We start from the raw sequence: 22,336 nt of genomic DNA, 5'->3' as shown, positions 1-22,336 counted from the left end.
AGCCTGTGCTCCGCAAGAGAAGCCACCACAATGAGAAGCCTGCGCACCACAACCAGAGAAATCCCACGTGCAGCAACAAAGACTCAACACAGCCAAAAATAAATAAATAAATAAATAAAATAAAGGGTAGATAAAACACGAGCTTTTCCTGCTTTCTTTCCTGCGCCACCTATCCATTCTTCAAACCATGAGCGCCCACTGCACGACACTCACAGGCCTGGATACTGAGACACAAGAAATCTCTGTGGAACACGGGCGCTAGGCACACGGGCTTCAGCAGTTGTGGCACATGGGCTCAGTAGTTGTGGCTCACGGGTGGCACGAACCCACGTCCCCTGCATCAGCAGGCGGACTCTCAACCACTGCGCCACCAGGGAAGCCCTAAATATTTTAATAAAAACAATTCCAAAGCATTTATTGTCATCTGGCAATAACATAAAGGTGAGCAAAACAATATAAATAAATGCTTTAGAACTACACTCCTAACAAAGGACACCTAAAAAAACTGTATTGCCTCTCAACAACTTCTCACTTCACTGATCATTTCTAGTTGGAGACACTTTGGAGCAGAGTAATGTTAGCATGATCCGACCCAGTTGTTTTCTTGACTTTGTTTTAGAATGGATCTCTTCTGCATCATCCAATACGAGGTTCATATACTCATCAGTACCAATGACACAGCCCTCTATCCACATATTCACTTGCTCATAAAGCCACACCTGAATCCGAGATCTATTTGGCAAGTATCTGAAGATGAGATTGATGGGCTGCACCATCACCTTCTGCACCTCCTGGCCCTGGCCCCGGTACGCCATGGTGGAAACTCACAAAGACCACACTATCCCGCACACTACCTCAAAAAAAAATGGCTAAAAAAAAAAAAAAAAAAAAAATGGCAGGCGGATTCTTAACCACTGCACCACCAAGGAAGTCCGCCCTTGCTTTTTTTATGTCATAATATTTACCTTAAAAATTCAACCTAAATTACAAACAAAAGGTTGAACCATTGGCCTAAAATAGATAAGACTCTGGGATTGAATCAGATAGGTAATGCATACCTATTCCTCCTGAAGCTCTGCTTAGCAACTAGATTCCTGGAAATTTTCCCAGATAACCTGGGAGAATGAGACTGGATGTTCCTGCAGCAAAGCCCTAGGACTAGGATGTTCTTTCATGATATATTGCTTCCTCAGACTCTGGAGCAGCCGAGAGGGCAGGGATGGAGAAAAGGGAGCCGGGAAGGCTGAGGCAATCCTCCATCACAAGAGGCTGGCAGGAGACTGGGGAAGGGGGGTCCTTTCTGAGCCCTCCCGCAAGGACTTGTCCCCTTCCTCCGCAGCCCTTCAGCACCTGCCCTCGACCAACCCACAGCAACGATAGGGGAAGGAAGGGAGGCAAACTCAGGGTCAGCAAAATGTTCCATCTTAGGTTGAAGCTGGTAGAAAGGCTGCAGGTACACAGTATCAAAGCCGTGGTCAGAAGGGTGGGCCTCACAGTGATATAAACGTGGTTTCAAATCTTAGCTCCAACATTTACTAACTGTATGGACCCGGGGTAAACCCCTTAACCTCCCTAAGCTTCCCAAGCTATAAAATGAGTGTAAAATACCTATCTCCCAAGCCTGGTGGGGGCATTAAGTAGTGAATGTGGGTAGGCGCTCGAGTGAACACAAGTGGTTATAAAGATGATGGTAACATGCTAGGAGTGCCCTGTTAGGTGAAGGATGAGCTGGAACAAGAGCTCTGTAAGTCATGATGAACTACAACAGTTAATACTTCAAAGCAAGGACCTGAAGAGGATGCAGCCGATGAAAGTAGCTTCAGGATATTGGCCCCAAACACTAGAGAATCACAGCTCTTACTGAACAAAAGATTGGACAGCTTACAAATGAAAAGTTATGCCCCTCGCACATATGATCCAGCAACCCCACTCCTGGGCATTATCCAGACAAAACTCTTAATTTGAAAAGATACATGCACCCCTATGTTCACAGCAGCACTATTCACAATAGCCAGGACATGGAAGCAACCTAAATGTTCTTCAACAGATGAATGGATAAAGAAGATGTGGGATACACACACACACACACACACACACACACACACACACACACACACACACAATGGAATATTACTCAGCCATAAAAAGGAATGAAATAATGCCATTTGCAGCACCATGAATGGACCTAGAGACTCATACTAAGTGAAGTAAGTCAGACAGAGAAAGACAACTATCATATGATATCGCTTATACGTGGAATCTAAAAAAACAATGATACAAATGAACTTATATACAAAACAGAGAGTCACAAATGTTGAAAACAAACTTATGGTTACCAAGGGGGAAGGGGGGGAGGGATAAACTGGGAGACTGGGATTGACACATACACACTACTATATGTAAAATAGATAACTAATAAGGACCTACAAGGAACTCTACTCAATGCTCTGTAATGACCTATATGGGTAAAGACAATTTAAAAAGACTGGACATACGTATACGTATAACTGACTCACTTTACTGTACAGCAGAAACTAACACAACATTGTAGATCAACTATACTCCAATAAAAATTAAAAAAAAAAAAAGTGATGCTCCTTGCAGAATCAATCAGCTCCATTCCCACCACATGTGAGAACAATGGAGAGTCACTCAAAAGGCTCACGGGGTGACCTTGGTGGACATTTTTATAACAGAGTGGATGTGAAGAGAAAGAAATGGCAAGGTTACATATACACAATCACTCAGTAAGAACACAATATATCAAAACCTATAGGACATGGTTAAGGCAACACATAAAGGAAAACAAAGACCCTTAAATGCATTTACGGGAAAAAAAAGAAAGATTAAAAATAAATGAACTAATCATTCAACTCAATAATCTAGAAAAAAAAGTAACAAACTCAAGGAAAATTTTTAAAAACTCAAGGAAAATAGACAGAAGAAATTAATGCAAAAAATATTTAAGGAACTCAGTAATGAACAAAAGCATATACCTAGCCAGTATTATAAATGGCTGGTTTTTGAAAAGAACATTAAATTAAACAAACTCTTGGCAAGTCTAATCAAGGGGGAAAGAAAGAAATGAGGAAGGACATAAAACTACAGATTTATTTTATAGCCTAAATAAGTACTCTGTAGAACTTTATACCAATAAATTTGAAAAACTAGATGAAACAGGTGACTTCCTGACTTCCCTCAGAAAATATAAATTATCAAACCTGATTTACTAAGTAGTAAAGTTTCTAACAATCCTAAAAGAAGTGAAAAGGGCATCAAAAATCTACTCCTAAAAAAGGACCCAGGTCCAGATAGTTTTATAGGAACATTCTAGTTAATTCTCAAGGGTCATCCAACATAAATATTATGTGAACCACAGACAAAATTTTAAATTTTCTAGCAGCCAGATTTCAAAAAGTAAAAGTAGGTGAGATTAATTTAAATAATAAATTTATTTCATATAACATCTAAAATGTTACCATTTTAACATGGAATTGGTATAAAAATATTATAAATAAGATATTTTACATAGTTTTTTATGCTAAGTCTTCAAAACCCAAGGGATATCTGACATGGCACATCTCAACTCAAACAAGCCATGTTTCAGATAGTCAATTGTCATTTGTGGCTAGTGGCTACCATATTGGACAGCAGGAAACCAGGTCATTGGTATTGAAAACTGTGCCAAAGCATTATAAAAAGATTAAAAACCACATATCATTCTATGAATTCAGTATAACTCTAACAGTAAAACAAAATACAGAGAGCAAAAAAACATAGAAAAAGTCACCAGCCCAACCTCACAACAACAAAAATGAAATACTTGTAAATCAAATTCAGCAATACAGGGGGACTTCCCTGGTGGTCCAGTGGGTAAGACTCCACACTCCCAATGCAGGGGGCCGGGTTCGATCCCTGGTTGGGGAACTAGATCCTACATGCCACAACTAAGAAGCCCTCATGCCAGAACTAAGAAGTCCGTGTGCTGCAACCAAGATCCTGCGTGCCACAACTAAGACCTGGCACAGCCAAAATAAGTAAATATTTTTTAAAAATTTGACACTACACAATCCAACATCATGCATCTTGACTAGTACATAATAACTAAACTTTATTACAGGAATGCAAAGATAGATCATTTGAAACAAATTAATTCATACATTAACAAATTAAAGGAAGAGAAAATCATTACGACTGATGCCCAAACAAGCTTTTCAAATCATTCAAAATTAATTTGTGATTTTTAAAAAAATAGCGTACAACTAAGAAGCCCTCATGCCAGAACTAAGAAGTCCGTGTGCTGCAACCAAGATCCTGCGTGCCACAACTAAGACCTGGCACAGCCAAAATAAGTAAATATTTTTTAAAAATTTGACACTACACAATCCAACATCATGCATCTTGACTAGTACATAATAACTAAAGTTTATTACAGGAATGCAAAGATAGATCATTTGAAACAAATTAATTCATACATTAACAAATTAAAGGAAGAGAAAATCATTATGACTGATGCCAAAAAAGCTTTTCAAAGCATTCAAAATTAATTTGTGATTTTTTAAAAAATAGCAAATTTGGTATAGAAGAAAATTATATTAACTTGAAAGCAAACATTATACTAAATAGACATAAAATCATTCCTACTGGGACTTCCCTGGTGGTCCAGTGCTTAAGACTCCGCACTTCCAATGCAGGGGGCACAGGTTCGATCCCTGGTCAGTGAATTAAGATCCCACATGCCACGCAGCGCAGCCAAAAAAAAAAATCATTCCTATTAAAGTCACCAAAACAAGAAAGTCCTGAATATGCCCAGAGTTCAACACTGTACTAGTAGTACACAAAAACTATGAATATTGGTAGGCAATTCTTAAAGATTATCAAAACTAATAAAGAAATTAATAAACTGGCGGGATATAAGAGCAACATAAAACTCAGAAGCTTTTCCATCACCAATAGCCACTCAGAAAATGTAACAGGAAAAAAAAGATCCTAATAGCAAGAGCCATCAAATACTTAGGGACAAAACTTCAAGATGAGTAAGACCTATATTCAAAAAACTACAACTGTCTACTAAAGATGAATAAATGAAGAAATATGCATTGTTCTTGATAGGAAGACTGAACAGTGTCAAGATATCAATTCTCCTTAATCTATAAATGTTGTACATCAGGATCAGTCAAGAGGGCATACGCTTACAACCCATAATCAAAGTATTAAGATCCAGAGCATATATAGATCATCTACAAAACAATTTGAAAAGGCAGTCTGATAGAAACAAAATGGCAAATCCAAGTGATTCCAAGAAAAATGAATGCTAATTACAAACAAACCCATACAAAGTGGTCAAAGTAACTATTAATGGGGAAATAAAAAATTAAAAGCCCTGTGATGAAATTTTTAAAAAGCAAAAACAAGAAAAATAAATAAATAAAAGATACAAACCCTGTGATATATTTCCTCACACTAATCAGTTTGCCAAAAAATAAAAATAAAAGGTTGACATCTTGCAGGGGAAACATGCACCTCATACACATGTGTGGGAGGAAACACTGGTGCAGCCTTTTGGAAGTCAAATTGGAATGTTCCTGCCCTTTGGCCCAACAGCACAATTAGGAAGGGTACCTACAGAAATATTCACATGTGCTCAATGATATTTGTATATACTGTTTATTAAAGCAAAATATATATATGTCATCTTATATATATCACATATATGTCATCTAAAATTTGATCAAGAGAAGAATTTATTAAATTATGTAGCTTGTTACTACCGACTATTGTACCACCTTTATCACACGCTAGGGACTTCTCTGGAGGTCCAGTGGTTAAGACTCTGTGCTTCCAATGCAGGGGCCACATTCGGAAGCAGCAGGTTCGAACCCTGGTCAGGGAACTAAGATCCCACATGCCGTGTAGTTGTGGCCAAATTAAAAAAAAGGCTAACTCAAGACATGGAAGCAACCTAAGTGTCCATCGACAGATGAATGGATAAAGATGTGAGATACTATATATATATTTATAAATATATATATAAAGTAATATTCCATTGTGTATGTATATATATTACATATACAATGGAATATTACTCAGGCATAAGAAAGAATGAAATAATGCAGCAACATGGATGGACCTAGAGATTATAATACTAAGTGAAGTAACTCAAAGACAAATATCATATGATATCACTTATATGTGCAATCTAAATAATGATACAAATGAACTTATTTACAAAACAGAAATAGACTCACAGACATAGAGAACAAACAAAGTTACCAGTGGGGATAGCAGGGAGCAGGGGATAAATGAGGAGTTTGGGATTAACATATACACACTACTATATATAAAACAGATAAACAAGGACCTACTGTATAGCACAGGGAACTATATTCAATACCTTGTAATAACCTATAAGGGAAAAGAATCTGAAAAAGAATATTTGTAATAACCTATAAGGGAAAAGAAACTGAAAAAGAATACAGGGACTTCCCTGGGGGCGCAGTGGTTAAGAATCCTCCTGCCAATGCAGGGGACACAGGTTTGATCCCTGGTCCAGGAAGATCCCACATGCTGTGCAGCAACTAAGCCCATGAGCCACAACTACTGAGCCCATGAGCCACCACTACTGGAGCCCGCTCCTAGAGCCTGTGACCTGAAATGAGAAGCCACCACAATGAGAAGCCAGCACACCACAACGAAGACCCAACGCAGGCAAAAATAAATAAGTTTATTTTAAAAAGTATATATGTATGTATGTACAGTACAAACTGAATCACTTTGCTGTATACCTGAAACTAACACAACATTGTAAATTAACTATACTTCAATTTTTTTTTTAATGGTTTAAAAAAAAGAAGAAGGTGGCTAACTATTTGTGCTGATGTGGAACCTCTCTAGGTCCTGGTAAATGGCAGAAAAGGCAAACCACAGAACAATATATACCATAATCTGATATGTTTTTTAAAAATAAATGAATAAGCAATTTAAATATATTAGAATGTGGGGAATTCCATGGTGGTCCAGTGGTAAGGACTGTGCACTTCCACTGCCAAGGGCCTAGGTTCGATCCCTGGTGGGGAAACTAAGATCCCGCAAGGCAGGCGACGCAGCCAAACAAATGTGTGTGTGTGTGTGTGTGTGTGTGTGTGTGTGTGTGTGTGTGTGTGTGTATGAATGTGGGTGGGTATACAGAGGACCTAGACAGATACATACTTATGGGGGATGGGGCAAAAGTTGGGGAGGGGAAGGGACATTCCCACTGTACTCTATATTCTTCTCTGTGGTATTCATATTCATGGGTTGCTTGCTAATTTTCTTTAACATTGATTCCTCCGAAGGGAAAACATAACTCCGGAGAGATTCCAACAACAACAACAGAGGCTCAGTATACATCAGTTGTGTGAAGGAGGGTGGAAATCACCTTCTTATCACAGACCACATTTAAGAATTCAAGGATCCAAAACTCTTCTCCCTGTGGGTCTGCTTCTAAACCAACCCCTCCCCTCACTGAGGTTCAAGCCAAAAAGTAACAAGCTTGCAGCTCTTGGAGAAGACAATACAGATTTTTAGAGATAGTAATCTTAACTTCATGACGGCAAAAGACTCAGAGCAATCAGCCCAGAAAGAAAAGTTTGCGCCTCTTCTTGTCTTAACAGGACAGAATAATGCCACGTTCATGGAGGGGCTGTTAAATGGGTGGGTCACAAATCTCACGGCAGGGAGATTCCTCCCAATAGCCTACTCAATAAAAAATGTTACATCCCAAATATTAACCACATTTATTTAAGCCACTTGTGATAGAAGTGCTTAATAAACTGTACAACAATGAACCCTGATGCTTAAAAATGTAACTGAATAAAGGACTTTTCTTTCAAAACTGGCTAACTCGGCTTCCTCCAGTGAGTCTTGGGGACCCAGTAGCTTTTACAAAGTAGGTTTTTATTTCTTAAGCTAAGAGGAGGGTAAAGGGAGGGCGAGAAGAGAGGAGAGAGGGCGAAAGTACAGGGCAAAACACTGAGAAGCATAAAAGCTTTGTCAGCGTGTTGGCCAGCACATGGCAGTCCGCCACAAGCCGCTATGCAGCCCTCAGAGAAAGTCCAAGTTGAGATGTGTTGTAACTGTAAGATATGCACTGAATTTCAAAGACTTAGTGTCCAAGGGGGAAAAAAGAATGTTAAAATATCTCGCTAAGAATTCTGTTATATTGATTACATGTTATAATGATATTTTGGAATATTACATAAAACATTAAAATTAACGAAATGGAATTGTTTTCTCTCCTTTTTTTTAATGTGGTGTGGTGGGTGGAATAGTGTCCCCCCAAAGTTTAGGACCACCTGGAACCTCACAAAGGGAACTTATTTGGCAATAGGATTACTTAAGTATCTTTTTTTTTTAAAAAAAACTTATTTTTGGCTGCGTTGGGTTTCTGTTGCTGTGCGTGGGCTTTCTCTAGTTGTGGTGAGCAGGGGCTACTCTTTGTTGCAGTGCGCGGGCTTCTCACTGCGGTGGCTTCTCTCGTTGCGGAGCACGGGCTCTAGGCACATGGGCTTCAGTAGTTGCAGCATGCAGGCTCAGTAGTTGTGATGCATGGGCTTAGTTGCTCCGTGGCATGTGGGATCTTCCTGGACCAGGGCTTAAACCCAGGTCCCCTGCATTGACAGGTGAATTCTTCACCACTGCACCACCAGGGAAGTCCTACTTAAGGATCTTGAGATGAAATTATCCTGGTTTAGACTGGGCCCTAAAACCAATAACTGGTTTGTTTGTTTTTTTGCAATACGCGGGTCTCTCACTGTTGTGGCCTCTCCCATTGCGGAGCACAGGCTCCGGACACGCAGGCTCAGCGGCCATGGCTCACGGGCCCAGCCGCTTCGCGGCATGTGGGACCTTCCCAGACCGGGGCATGAACCCGAGTCCCCTGCATCGGCAGGCGGACTCTCGACCACTGTGCCACCAGGGAAGCCCAATAACTGGTATTTTTATAAGGGAAAGGAGAGAGGGAGATTTGGAAGCCGAGTCACTGACACTCAGGGAAGATGCCATGTGAGAACGGAGGCGGAGACTGGAGAGACACAACTATAAAACCAAGGAAGGGGAATTCCTTGGCAGTCCAGTGGTTAGGAGTCCGTGCTTTCACTACCGTGGGTGTGGGTTCAATCCCTGGTCGGGGAACTAAGATCCCAAAAGTCACGGGGGAAAAAACAAGAACAAAAACAAGAAAGGCCAAGCGTTGCCAGGAATCACCAGATGCTAGAAAAGGCAAGGAAGGATTCTTTCCAGATCCTTCAAAGGGAGCATGGCCCTGCTGACACCTTGATTTCAGACCTCTGGCCTCCAGAACTGAATTAAAGGAACTTTCTGACAATTTGTTTGTGATCATTTGTTATGGCAGCCCGAGGAAATAAATACAAGTGGCATAAACTAGATAACTAATAAGGACCTACTTTATAGCACAGGGAACTCTACTCAATACTCTGTAATGGCCTATATGGGAAAAGAATCTAAAAAAGAGTGGATACATCTATATGTATAACTGATTCACTTTGCTGTACAGCAGAAACTAACAACATTGTAAATCAACTATACTCCAACGAAAATTTAAAAGAAAATATACAAGTAGCTATAAGGAAATGTCAAGTTACAGATGTGGGCTCACATTCTACTTCTGGTGACACTGCTGCACTAGAGTTTAAAGGGAATTCACCCCCTCAAACCCAAGTCTCCACTATGGACCCTAACAGCTTAGGCAGAGAATAGTCCCCATATTTCTTAAGCGGCTCTAATTGATGAAAGTTATACCCCATTGAGATATCTGGAAGTCTCTCGATTTTGCTCACTTGCTTCTAAATTTTTCATGTTGGTAGGATATGAAAAATACTTCCTAACATGTGTACAAGCATCATGGGACACTCAGAACCTAAGTGAACAACATTTTTAATAGGTATGGGACTTATTGCCCAGTTTACTGAAGGGGACGTATTATGTCCTTGGAAAACATTCAACCATTATCCTCAACTGCCAGCGAAGCATTTTCTGCCAAGTGTCCCAAGCTGCTGCCACCCTGCCCTCTGCCTTGGCCTTCCTATCTCCCTTCCAGATGTTCAGGCCCAGCCACTGTGCTTTGAGATAAGACGTCTCCCTTCAAAACACCTTTCCCATGTCTCTCCTTAATAAGACAAGACAGCTGCTGTTGCAGGGAACTCCCAAGGGGGTTGGCCTCGCAGCTTCAACAAAGTATCAGCTGCAGGACAACCTTTTAGGGCGTGCACTGCCAAGCCAATTACCACCGCAGCTAGCAACCCAGGCACAGGCGGGGAGGCTGCCAGGGGGAGTGCATCTCCCCTCCCCGTCCCCCACCCGGGGGCAAGTCTCTGCAGACGTGGCAGCAGCACCGAGAAAGCAAAGGCCACCTCACTGCTTTCGACAGGCCTAGGATAAACATGTTTTTTGCCCCAACAGGATCCAGAGTGAGAGGTCAGGAGAATGCACCAGATTTTGTCAGACTACCCAGAAGCCAGGACGGATGATGAGAAGGAAGCAAAACTGGATAAACAAGTGATCGTGACCCAGATGACAGGCAGGCAAGGGGGCAGGGTGCTTCCCAGTTCACTCAGCGTCGATGAGAGACGTGAGCGTGAAGATATTTGGGTGGCATCCAGAGGAACCGGAGAGAGATGGCCAAGCCGCTAGCAGGGCTCTGTTATGCTTAAAATGCTGGAAAGTCATATTTGCTGGAAAAGTTAAATCAGTGACAGGGATGTCCTACAGCAAAATCACACAGATGGGAAATGTAGGGAGCGAAACTGTGAATCCAACATTTATTAAGAACCAGAAAAAAAAGGCACTTGTATACTTGTTCTTATCTCACCTCGTGTGAGAAAGCGATTTGTTTTTTTTTTTTTTTTGGCCGTACCACATGGCATGTGGGATCTTAGTTCCCCAGCCAGGGATCGAACCCTTGCCCCCTGCAGTGGAAGCTCGGAGTCTTAACCATTGGACTGCCAGGGAAGTCTCGAGAAATGGATTTATTATTCCCGTTATTCAGAAGAGAAAGCTGAGGCTCTAAGATGTTAAGACACTTGCCCGAGCTTATTCAGTCTACCCTGCAGAAGGACTAAGTGCGTTCAGGCAGGTAACTGGTCCTGTGGTTGTGTGTATGTCGGGGAGAGGGAGGGAGGGTGTCCTCACTCTGTCTTACTACCTCTCTGTTCCAGGCTGGACAAAGGCAGAATGTTCAAAGGTCAAGAACCAAAACCACAATGAGATACAACTTCACACCTACGAGGATGGCTATAATCAAAAGAGCAGGTAAGGGGACTTCCCTGGTGGCGCAGTGGTTAAGACTCTGTGCTCCCAATGCAGGGGACCAGGGTTCGATCCCTGGTCAGGGAACTAGATCCCACATGCATGCCGCAACTAAGGAGACCACCTGCTACAACTAAGGAGTCCTCGAGCCACAACTAAGGAGCCTGCCTGCTGCAACTAAGACCCAGTGTAACAAAATTAAAAAAAAAAAAAAGAGCAGGTAATAAATTTTGTCAAGGATATGAGGAAATGGGAATCCTCACACGTTGTTGGAGGGGATTGTAACACGGCGCAGTTGCTTTGGAAACCGTTTGGCGGTTTCTTAAAAAGTTAAACCAATAGAAAACCCCAAAATAAACCCTCACATATATGGTCAAATGATTCTCGACAAGGGTGCCAAGACCATTCAATGGGAAAAGGACAGTCTTTTCGACAAACGATGCTGGAAAAACTGGACATTCACATGCAAAAGAATGAAATTGTTGGACCCTTACCTTACACCATATACAAAAACTAACTTCAAATGGATCAAAGACCTAAACATAAAACCTAAAACTATAAAACTCTTAGGAGAAAATACAGGGGGGGAAAGCTGCATGACATTCGATTTGGCAATGACTTCTTGGATATGACACCAAAAGCAAAGGCAACAACAACAAAAAATAGGATTTAATCGGGAATTCTCTGGGGGTCCAGTGGTTGGAACTTGGCACTTCCACTGCAGGCGGCCCGGGTTCGATCCCTGGTTGGGGAAATAAGATCCCACAAACCGCACAATGCAGCAAAAAAAAAAAAAGGACTTAATCAAAATTTTAAACTTCTGTGCATCAGAAGAACATAATCAACAGACTGAAAAATAGTCAAATCATAGAGACAGAGAGAATAATGGAGGCTGGCAGGAGCTGAGTGGACAGAGCCATGGGGAGTTACCGTTCAGTGGGCAGAGTTTCAGTTTTGCAGGAAGAAATGAATTCTAAGCAGAGACGGTGGTGATGGCTGCACAGCATAGGGAATTTCTCTGTGCCGCTGAACTTTACACTTAAAAATGGTTACGTTGATAAAGTTTATGTGATGTGCATTCTGCCACAGCTTTGAAAAGCAATCCTTTTAAAGTTAAGCATACATTTGTCACATGACCCAGCAAACCCACCCATGGGTATCTACCCAACAGACATGAAAATATCCACACGAAGAGCTGCATGCAGATGTCCACAGTAACGTGATTCATACTAGCCAAAGAGTGGAAAGAAAACAAAAGTCCATCAACTGGTGAACTGGTTCATAAACAAAATGTGGCATATCCATACATTGGAATGTTACTTGGCAGTAAAGAAGAATGAACTGTTGATACAAGCTACTGCATGGATGAACTTCAAAAACATTATGCTGGGCTTCCTTGGTGGCACAGGGGTTGAGAGTCCGCCTGACGATGCAGGGGACACGGGTTCGTGCCCCGGTCCGGGAAGATCCTACATGCCGCGGAGCGGCTGGGCCCGTGAGCCATGGCCGCTGAGCCTGCACATCCGGAGCCTGTGCTCTGCGAGGGGAGAGGCCACAACAGTGAGGGGCCCGCGTACCGCAAAAAAATAAAAAAAAAAATTACGCTATGTGTAGGAAGCCAGTCATAAAAGACCATGTATTGTACAATTCCATTTATATAAATGTCCAGAAAAGGCAAATGTATACAGATAGAAAGTCAATTAGTAGTCTGGGGCTGGGAGGTGCAAACAGGGTTGACTGCAAATGGACACAAGGATCTTTTTTGGGGTAATGGAAACCTGGATTTTGGTGATGACTGTACAACTCAATTTCCTAAAAATCACTGAATTGCATGCCTAAAACCAGAGGAATTTATGGCATGCAAATGATACCTCAATAAAACTGTCTTTTAAAACGGCAAGAACTTGCTATTAAATTATCACTTCAAATATGAGTCTTCTACGAAGTTTCCCCAAAGCGCGTCCCAAAATTGAGGCTTATTTTCTCAAATACAAATTAAAGAAGCTTAATACGCTACATTAAAAATCATCATATAATAAAAGACCAGCACATGGGGGTCTCCATCTCTGTCCTTTCAGATAGAAAAAAGCAAAAGAAGTCAGAGCATCTAGGTGGCCACACCTCTGCTGGCAGAATCTGTCCCAGCAAAAGAGAAATAGCAAATGACAGAAATAAGTCATTAAGTAGGCTGCCCTGTTTTTAAAATTAGTGGAGAGTGTGAAACAATTAAAACTTGCTAATAATAAAGCCATGTTGCTGGCGTCCCTTTCGGACTCCCTCACCCAACACCTTTGACCTGCTGCCATGCAGCTTTCTGGCCTGTTCACAAATTCATTCGAGCCTCGTCGGAATCGAAAATGCATTTCTGTACAGTGACTGTAGTTCCCCTCCTCGAATTCTAGTAGGAAATGTAAGATGCAGCCTCAGGAGGGTGGCGGAGGGGAGACCAACAATTTCTGGAAATAAGTCCAAGGGAATGAGGAGTGAGCCTGGGGTTGGGGAAGACTGGGGTGAGAGTGTCTAAATTTTCATTGGCCCCCATTGCAAGCAGTCTGAAGTTTGCTCTTAGCTGTGTGCCTGTATTCCTTCGGGAAGAAAATTCTTTTAATCCTATTTTAAAACAGCAACAACACCCAGAGTCCGCTGTATGAGCTGTGATCCCAATAAATGTTCTCTTTAGAAGTGAACTGCTGTGGAAGTAGTCTGACTAATGCTCATGGGATTTGCAGCAGTGCCTCTCAAACTTTACTCTGCTCCTGAATTACCTAGGCAATCTTGTTAAAACGCAGATTGAGGATCAGTAGGGCCAGGGCGGGGCCCAAGATGCTGCATTTGGAAGAAATTCCCAGGTGAGGACCCCACTCAGAGTAGCAAAGGTGTGAAGGAAAAAGATGGTCTCGGGGATGTGGGTGTTAATACCTCTCTCTTCTCCCTGGATTAACGTGAGCTTTCCATATACAGTTTAAATTTCACGGGCTAAGTAATCCTTTCTGGGACATGAACACTTTTTCTCTCTTCACTGTGTGATAATACTTCCAGCTGACACAGTTGCCCACAGACAGCCAGCAGACACCATAAAGTTATGACTGGAAACTGGGATTTTTAAATTTTGGTGACTTTTAGTAGAAGTGAAAAGAATAAAGTGGGAGTGGGGGAGGGAGTCTTCCCTCAGGAGATCAAATTTGCCTGGAATTGAGAGTGAAAACAGAATCGGAAGGGGAGACTAGATAACCGGTGAGGTAACTCAGAGCAGAAGCGTCTCTGAAGACCTTAATTAAGGGTGCCATTTTGGTCTGGAAAGCCACAAGGAACCAAAAAAAACAAATATTGAAGAGAGAGGTCAAGGGTACAGAGGAGAAGAGAGTGGTCAAGCCTGAGGAAATGACCCAGGACAAGACAAGCAGGTACGGACACCCTAGTCAAACAACATCCTTGCAGGCCCTCCACGAGGCACCAACATCCAATCCACAGAAAACCTTCAGGAGGAGACCTCTGGGTCTGGAAGAAATCCCTGTGTCTGTGCTGGACTTCAATAAGGAACTGCACTCTTTATGCTAAATAATCAGATCTGACTGAACCCAAGGCCCAGGACCCTCAGGCATGGTCTCAGAAGGTGCTAGAATGACTCCAGTGTTACCAAACGGCCTAGGGGTGGGCCAGCCCCTTCCTTATGTCTGAGTCACCTCTCCAGGACCAAACTGAAACATGCATCACCCTTGGAAGGGCCTCAAGAGGTCCTGAGTGACACCAGGACCAAGAAACTGGTGCCCCGGAACCCTGAAAGCCCAGACAATTCCTGGAGTCTTTTCATACACACACCGCCCATCTTGGACTTCACCGGTGAACCTGCCAAAGCAGTCAGCTCAGCCTCCAACGCAGTGGGAAGATTCCTCACATTGCTTGGCTGGCACTGAGCAGCCCGGGCAACCAGCTGACTGACAGAATGTCTCACTCCTCAGCCTGCTGTCTTGGCACCAAATCAATCATGACGACCAAAATAAACAGTGCCGCGTACGCTGCATCCTGGGCCGGCTCACGCTCTTAGAGTATCAGCCAGTATCCGGGCTGATGCCTCGCAAGTCCCCTTAACCAGCACAACCTGCAGGGCAGAGCGTCCAGCCCACATTCCCAACGGCCCACACCTGGCATCTCGGCCCAGGTTTTACTTGAAGCCTTGCCCTCAACTCCAACACACCCCCTTTTCAACTATGCTATTCCCTACACAGGCATTAGGCTTTTCTCCCAGCTCCTGATACATCTGCATTCAAGGCCCTCACCCAAGGCCACCTGATTCTCCTTTCAAAGTCTTTGCCAGATTTATACCTTCTCCTTTCTCACTGCCAAGGCCCTAGGTCAGGCCCTTACTAGCCAGTTAGAAGGAACAGCCTCCTCCCTACCTTCAATCTGTTCCCACTCCTACCCTCCATATAACAAACACCTACTGCACACATGGCTCTACTCTAAAATGACACTGAATAATGTCAAACACTTCTGATACTTCCCAAGGCAATTTTCGCCTACATCATCCTATTTTCCCCACCCAATAGCCCTGTAGGAAGGGCCAGTGATTCAGTCCTTAGAGAAGGGTGTGGCTTTGCATTCACCCAGCTGACAGAGGAGCAAAGACCAAAACCTAGACCTCCTTGCTCTAAAATATCTCATGTCTCCTCTGTCTTAAAGTGCAAAGACTCACTATTAGTAAGTGGATTCAGTTTGACTTTTTCTACTTGAAATTCAAGACCTTCTATAAACTGTTTTCTTCTTTACCCAGTGGATCCTATTTCCCATGATTTCCATTTACTTGCTTTTCCTTTTTCTCCAGTTGGGCTAGTTGCTTTATTAAGATCAATCATTATCACTTTGCACTGCTTTTTTGTTTTGTTTTGTTTTTTTAAGTACGGTTGACTTACAATACTGTGTTAGTTTCAGGTGTACAGAAAAGTAATTCAGTTATACATATATATGTATACATCTATAGGCTTTTTTTCTATTCTTTTCCACTATAGGTTATCACAAGATATTGAATATAGTTCCCTGTGCTATACAACAGGTCCTTGTTGTTCATCTATTTTATATATAGCAGTGTGTATATGTTAAAATCATACTCACAGTTTATCCCTCCCCCTGCCTTGGTAACCATAAGTTTGTTTTCTATGTCTGTGAGTTTGTTTTGTAAATAAGTTCACGTGTACTATTTTTCAGATTCCACGTATAAGTGATATCATACGATATTTGTCCTTGTCTGACTTACTTCACTTAGTATGACAATCTCCAGGTCCATCCATGTTGCTGCAGATGGCATTATTTCATTTTTTATGGCTGAGTAATATTCCATTGTATAATGTACCACACCTTCTTTATCCATTCCTCTGTTGATGGACACTTAGGTTTACTTAGCATTGCTTTTAACTATAGTAGTAGATACCATTTGCTGAGCATTTAGAATGTTCCAGATATTGGGCTTCCCTCGTGGCACAGTGGTTAAGAATCCACCTGCCAATACAGGGGACATGGGTTCAAGCCCTGATCCGGGAAGATCCCACATGCCACAGAGCAACTTAGCCCATGTGCCACAACTACTGAGCCTGCGCTCTAGAGCCCACGAGCCACAACTACTGAGGCCACGTGCTACAACTACTGAAGCCCATGCGCCTAGAACCTGTGCTCCACAACAAGAGAAGCCACCATGATGAGAAGCCCACGCACCACAATGAAGAGTAGCCCCCACTCGCTGCAACTAGAGAAAGCCTGGGCACAGCAACGAAGACCCAATGCAGCCAAAAATAAATTAAATAAATAAATTTATTTTAAAAAAGAATGTTCCAGATATTATACACAACTGCTAAATGGATTACCTCACTTTATCATCAAAACAACACTTGGGGGCTTCCGTGATGGCACAATGGTTGAGAGTCCGCCTGCCGATGCAGGGGACACGGGTTCGTGCCCCGGTCCGGGAAGATCCCACATGCCGCAGAGCGGCTGGGCCCATGAGCCATGGCTGCTGAGCCTGCGCGTCCGGAGCCTGTGCTCCACAACAGGAGAGGCCACAACAGTGAGAGGCCCACGTACCGCAAAAAAAAAAAAAAAACAAAACACTTGGCTAAGAGATATATGTTAACATATCCGTGAAAGAATTCTTGACTCTCACCCACCCCAATATGCTTCTCCCACGGTCTCACCCTTTTTTTTTTTTAAACATCTTTATTGGACTATAATTGCTTTACAATGCTGTGTTAGTTGCTGCTGTATAGCAAAGTGAATCAGCTATACGTATACATATATCCCCAGATTCCCTCCCTCTTGTGTCTCCCTCCCACCCTCCCTATCCCACCCCTCTAGGTGGTCACAAGTCTTGATAAATGAAACTACCATCCTTTCAGCTGCTCAGGCCAGCAACCCAGACATTACATTCACTTCTGTCTTTTCTTCGCATGCCTCCCACCCACCCTGCCAATAAATCAAATCCTGTTGCTTCTAAACTCATAGCCCCAAACTGTCTCCTTCTCATCCCTCCACTGCTACCACCCTCATCCAAGCCACCATCCACTTATACCTAGACTGCAATAACTTCAAGTGGCCCTCTTTTTCCACTCTTTCTCTTAAACACTTTATTCTTCTCAGAGCAGCCAAAAGGAGATGCTTGAAAATGCAGGTTTTCTCTGAATCTACTGGAAACAGCCCAGATGTCCATCAACAGGTAGACAGATAAACTGTGGTACATTCGTACAGTGGAGTATTTCTCAGCAATAAAAAGAAATTAACTACTGATGCATGCGACAACATGGATGAATCCCCAAAATCCTAAGCGGAGTGAAAAAAGAATAGTGTGTGTACTATGTGGTATCATTTATAAGAAATGCTAGAATATCAAAACTAACCTGCGGTGACACAAAGTAGATCAGTGGTTGCTTCTGGGAGTAGAGGGATATGAAGGTCAAGGAGCAGTAGGGAACTTTCTAGGGTGACGTAACTGTTTGGGTCTTGATATGCATTTGTTGAAACTGCTCAGAGGTGGAGATCAGATCATTTCACTGGGTGAAAATTATACTCTGGCAATCTGGCCCCATCTACTCCTTCTTCACCTCATCTATGCTCATCCCACGCCCACCCCCATCCAGCCACGCTGGTCGCCTGGCTGCCCTTGACCCTGCCAAGGCCTCTCAAGGCGCAGGGTCTTTGCACCTCCCTCTCCCCTCACACCCCATGCAGAGCTGGCTTCCTGTCATCGTTCTGGCCCAGGATGTGTCCCCTCTTCAGAGAGAGCTTTCCAGGCACACATCTGAAGGAGCTCCCCAAGGGCTCTCATCTATGTCTCTGTTTTCATTCTCTGTGTGTGTGACACTTACCACTTTCTGTTATTTTCTTGTTTACTGTCTCCTTCTGCTACCAGAAAGCAAGCTCTCTAAGAGCGAGGACCCATCTGTCACTGTATCCCCAGCATCTAAACCAACGCCTGACACATTCAAGAACAAGTTGTTGGATGAATGGAAAAAGTTGACGGTAACACTCTCTCCACTTTACAGCTCTGAAATTGAGGCTTGTGAAGGGTACGGAATCTCCCCACAGTCTCAGAGCAAGATAGCAGCACATCAGGATTCCAACTGGGCCAACCTGTTGCCCAGGTCCGCATTCTATACCGCTCTGATGCCTTGCTCCCTTCCACTCTGCTTTCTACCGTTCACTCCACCTGGGCTGGGCCCCTCACCTCCGCTCCCACCCACCCCAGCTCGTGACGCTTTCTCTTTGCACGGACTTCATGCCTGATTATTCGCTTCCATTTTTCTTTCCGTTCACGTCTGTCTCCCCAGCAAGATGAGGACTCCCTGTGGCTTGCACGTCCGTTCGTCACTCACTGCACACCTAGGACAGAGCCGGGCACAGGCAGCTAGCCAATACATGTTCCCCTGGAGGTGGGTGAGTCAGGTGCTCCTGTGGGTATGTGCAATGTGCAAGTCCTGGCTCCCATGACTCACTTCGCTGTTTCAAAGTACGCTGACCTTGGCTTCCCTGGCATTCTGCCAGCCAGTTTCAACACCAGCTTGTTAGAGCGAAGGCAAACAATAGATAGGGCTGCCGCTGCCATCAACCACTAGGGTATTAGTCAGGTATCATCCCTGTACTTCTGGAATCTCCTGTGTACCACAAAAGCCTTGTAGACGGCTGCACAGGCCCAGGGCACGCAGGGGCTGGTTAGGATGGTGTAGAGTTCATGGAAGTATCTCCACACACCTGAGGTCACTGAAGAGATTACAGAAGGCCTCCTCCTAAGGTTAGGTGGTGTGTCAGGCCAAGGATCACTAGCGACATCGTTCCCACTTTTTTCCAAAATCAATACATTTGTCTCCTGATTTAAAAAAATAAGCCCAGGGCTTCCCTCGTGGCACAGTGGTTAAGAATCCGTCTGCCAATGCAGGGGACACAGGTTCGAGCCCTGGTCCGGGAAGATACTACACGCCACGGAACAACTAAGCCCATGCGCCACAACTACTGAGCCTGTGCTCTAGAGCCTGCGAGCCACAACTACTGAGCCAGTGTGCCACAACTACTGAAGCCTGCATGCCTAGAGCCCATGCTCCAGAACAAGAGAAGCCATCACAGTGAGAAGTCCGTGCACTGCAACAAAGAGTAGCCCCCGCTCGCTGCAACTAGAGAAAACCCGCGTGCAGCAACGAAGACCCAATGCAGGCAAAAATTAATTAATTAACTAAAATAATAATTATAATTATAAGCCCTGTGTCTAGGCCTCTGGGTACAAACAGAAGAACAAATTAAAGAAAGCCTGTTGTAGCCTTTAGTTTAAGTGGACAGCAAAGGAACAAAAAATATAAATAGTAGTTAGAAAACATACCTTTATAGGCAATCTTTTTTGTTCACTAGTGAAGGCCTCCTCCTAAGGTTAGGTGGTGTGTCAGGCCAAGGATCACTAGCGACATCTTTCCCACTTTTTTCCAAAATCAATACATTTGTCTCCTGATTTAAAAAAATAAGCCCAGGGCTTCCCTCGTGGCACAGTGGTTAAGAATCCGCCTGCCAATGCAGGGGACACAGGTTCGAGCCCTGGTCCGGGAAGATACTACACGCCACGGAACAACTAAGCCCATGCGCCACAACTACTGAGCCTGTGCTCTAGAGCCTGCGAGCCACAACTACTGAGCCAGTGTGCCACAACTACTGAAGCCTGCATGCCTAGAGCCCATGCTCCAGAACAAGAGAAGCCATCACAGTGAGAAGTCCGTGCACTGCAACAAAGAGTAGCCCCCGCTCGCTGCAACTAGAGAAAACCCGCGTGCAGCAACGAAGACCCAATGCAGGCAAAAATTAATTAATTAACTAAAATAATAATTATAATTATAAGCCCTGTGTCTAGGCCTCTGGGTACAAACAGAAGAACAAATTAAAGAAAGCCTGTTGTAGCCTTTAGTTTAAGTGGACAGCAAAGGAACAAAAAATATAAATAGTAGTTAGAAAACATACCTTTATAGGCAATCTTTTTTGTTCACTAGCATAACTTTTAGAATATACGGTAGGGCCTTTCCCCCCACGCCCCATAGGTTTTAACCCGCTGGTCTTACAATATTCACAATCCCCTTGTGCAAATTTCATTTTAATTTGCAGACGAGGAAATGCGGGTTAGAGAAGTTCACATCATTCACTCAGAGGAGGATTAAAAGTGGGTTTGATTCCTTCTTGCTCTGTTTTGAGCAGAAGTCCAGGCCATCAGACAAGTACCGTGTGTCATCAGGTCCCCGGGAGCTGAGTACCCGGAGATGCTGTTCCAGCCCCAGCTCAGGGCTACCCTGCTGCTGACCACACGGCTGTGGGCAAGTTATGAACCCTCCCTGGGCGCCAGTTTCCTTGTCTCTAAAACAAAACTTCCTCTCCTCCAACCTCACAAAGCCTGTGAATATGACCCACTTAGTCAACAAATATGGATTGAACACCCACTGTGTACATGGTCCGTGGACCTGGGATATGGAATGAACCAAAGTCCCTGCTTCAGGGAACTTCCACTGTCGTAAGGGAAACAGACAAGAAACTATATGTGATTTCCAAGTATTGACAAATGCAATAAAGGAAAGCAAACCAAGGTAAAATTATGGAGTGATGGGGTACTGCTACTTTGGCAGGGTGGGGGAGTGGTCAGGAGGCGTCTCTGAGAAGCTGGCATTTGAGAACAGACCAGAATGAGTTTTAACAACAAGCCACACCAATACCTGGAGAAGAAAAGTGTGCGATGCAGGGGGTACCAGCATGCCAGTTAGAAGCCCGAGGTGAAAGCAATTCATCATTATAAAGGATTTGATTCTATTTCGATGATAACTAGGTGATGAGTTGTCATAAGGGATTTGGGCAGGAGCAAATGTTACATGAATAACTACATGGTATAGGTATAACACCTCCATGTACAGGCACACTCAAGTAAAAAAGATGAAACTCCCGTTGTGTTAACTATATCAATTACAGAAAAGATTGCTTTATGGTCCATAGGATCCCATTAAATAGTAAGCTCATCTTAAATATTTAATACAAGTTTTCAAGGATGAGCTGTTATGGAAAAACTGTAGGCTGTATAGTAATCTGTGTCCCTCACTGCCACTCCTGGGGAGAAGGTGGCCCTTAGTGGCCTCAGCACACAGTTCTGGAGATGGTGTGGGGATAAACCGGAAGAAACATTCTCTGTCCTGCATCTCCATCCCCTAGGCCAATAACAGAGGTGTCAGCACCCACTGGAGCTTTCTGGACCTGTCTCCAGCCAGCCTTCTAGGAACCCCGCCACTGCACCCCACACGTATGACTCTGCGTGGTTTACAGGACACAGTGTGTAACTCCAGTCAACTTCCAGCAGGACTTAGCATGATATTTACCAGTAAGGGCTCACCAACACAGACTCATGGGGAGAAGAAAGGACTCAGGCTGGGCATTCCGCAGCTGTGACATCACAGCCCCCAACATTCTGCCTCTCCTTTCCGATCCTTCTCTGTGTCTGTTCGGCCAGTACGCCCCCTGGATTTCCTGTCCACCTTCCTGC

General features: G+C 43.6%; 1 pseudogene; it reads right to left on the bottom strand.

Moving 5' to 3' along the window:
- Window positions 1-546: 546 nt before the first annotated feature.
- On the bottom strand, window positions 547-815 carry LOC112397790 (small nuclear ribonucleoprotein E pseudogene; annotated as a pseudogene).
- Between the last annotated feature and the right edge of the window lie 21,521 nt (window positions 816-22,336).

The sequence above is a fragment of the Neophocaena asiaeorientalis genome, unplaced genomic scaffold, assembly GCF_003031525.2.
Source record: "Neophocaena asiaeorientalis asiaeorientalis breed wild unplaced genomic scaffold, Neophocaena_asiaeorientalis_V1.1 scaffold154, whole genome shotgun sequence".
NCBI lineage: Eukaryota > Metazoa > Chordata > Mammalia > Artiodactyla > Phocoenidae > Neophocaena > Neophocaena asiaeorientalis.
The sequence above is the reverse complement of the archived record's forward strand: the minus strand, read 5'-3'. Positions and strand labels throughout refer to the sequence as shown.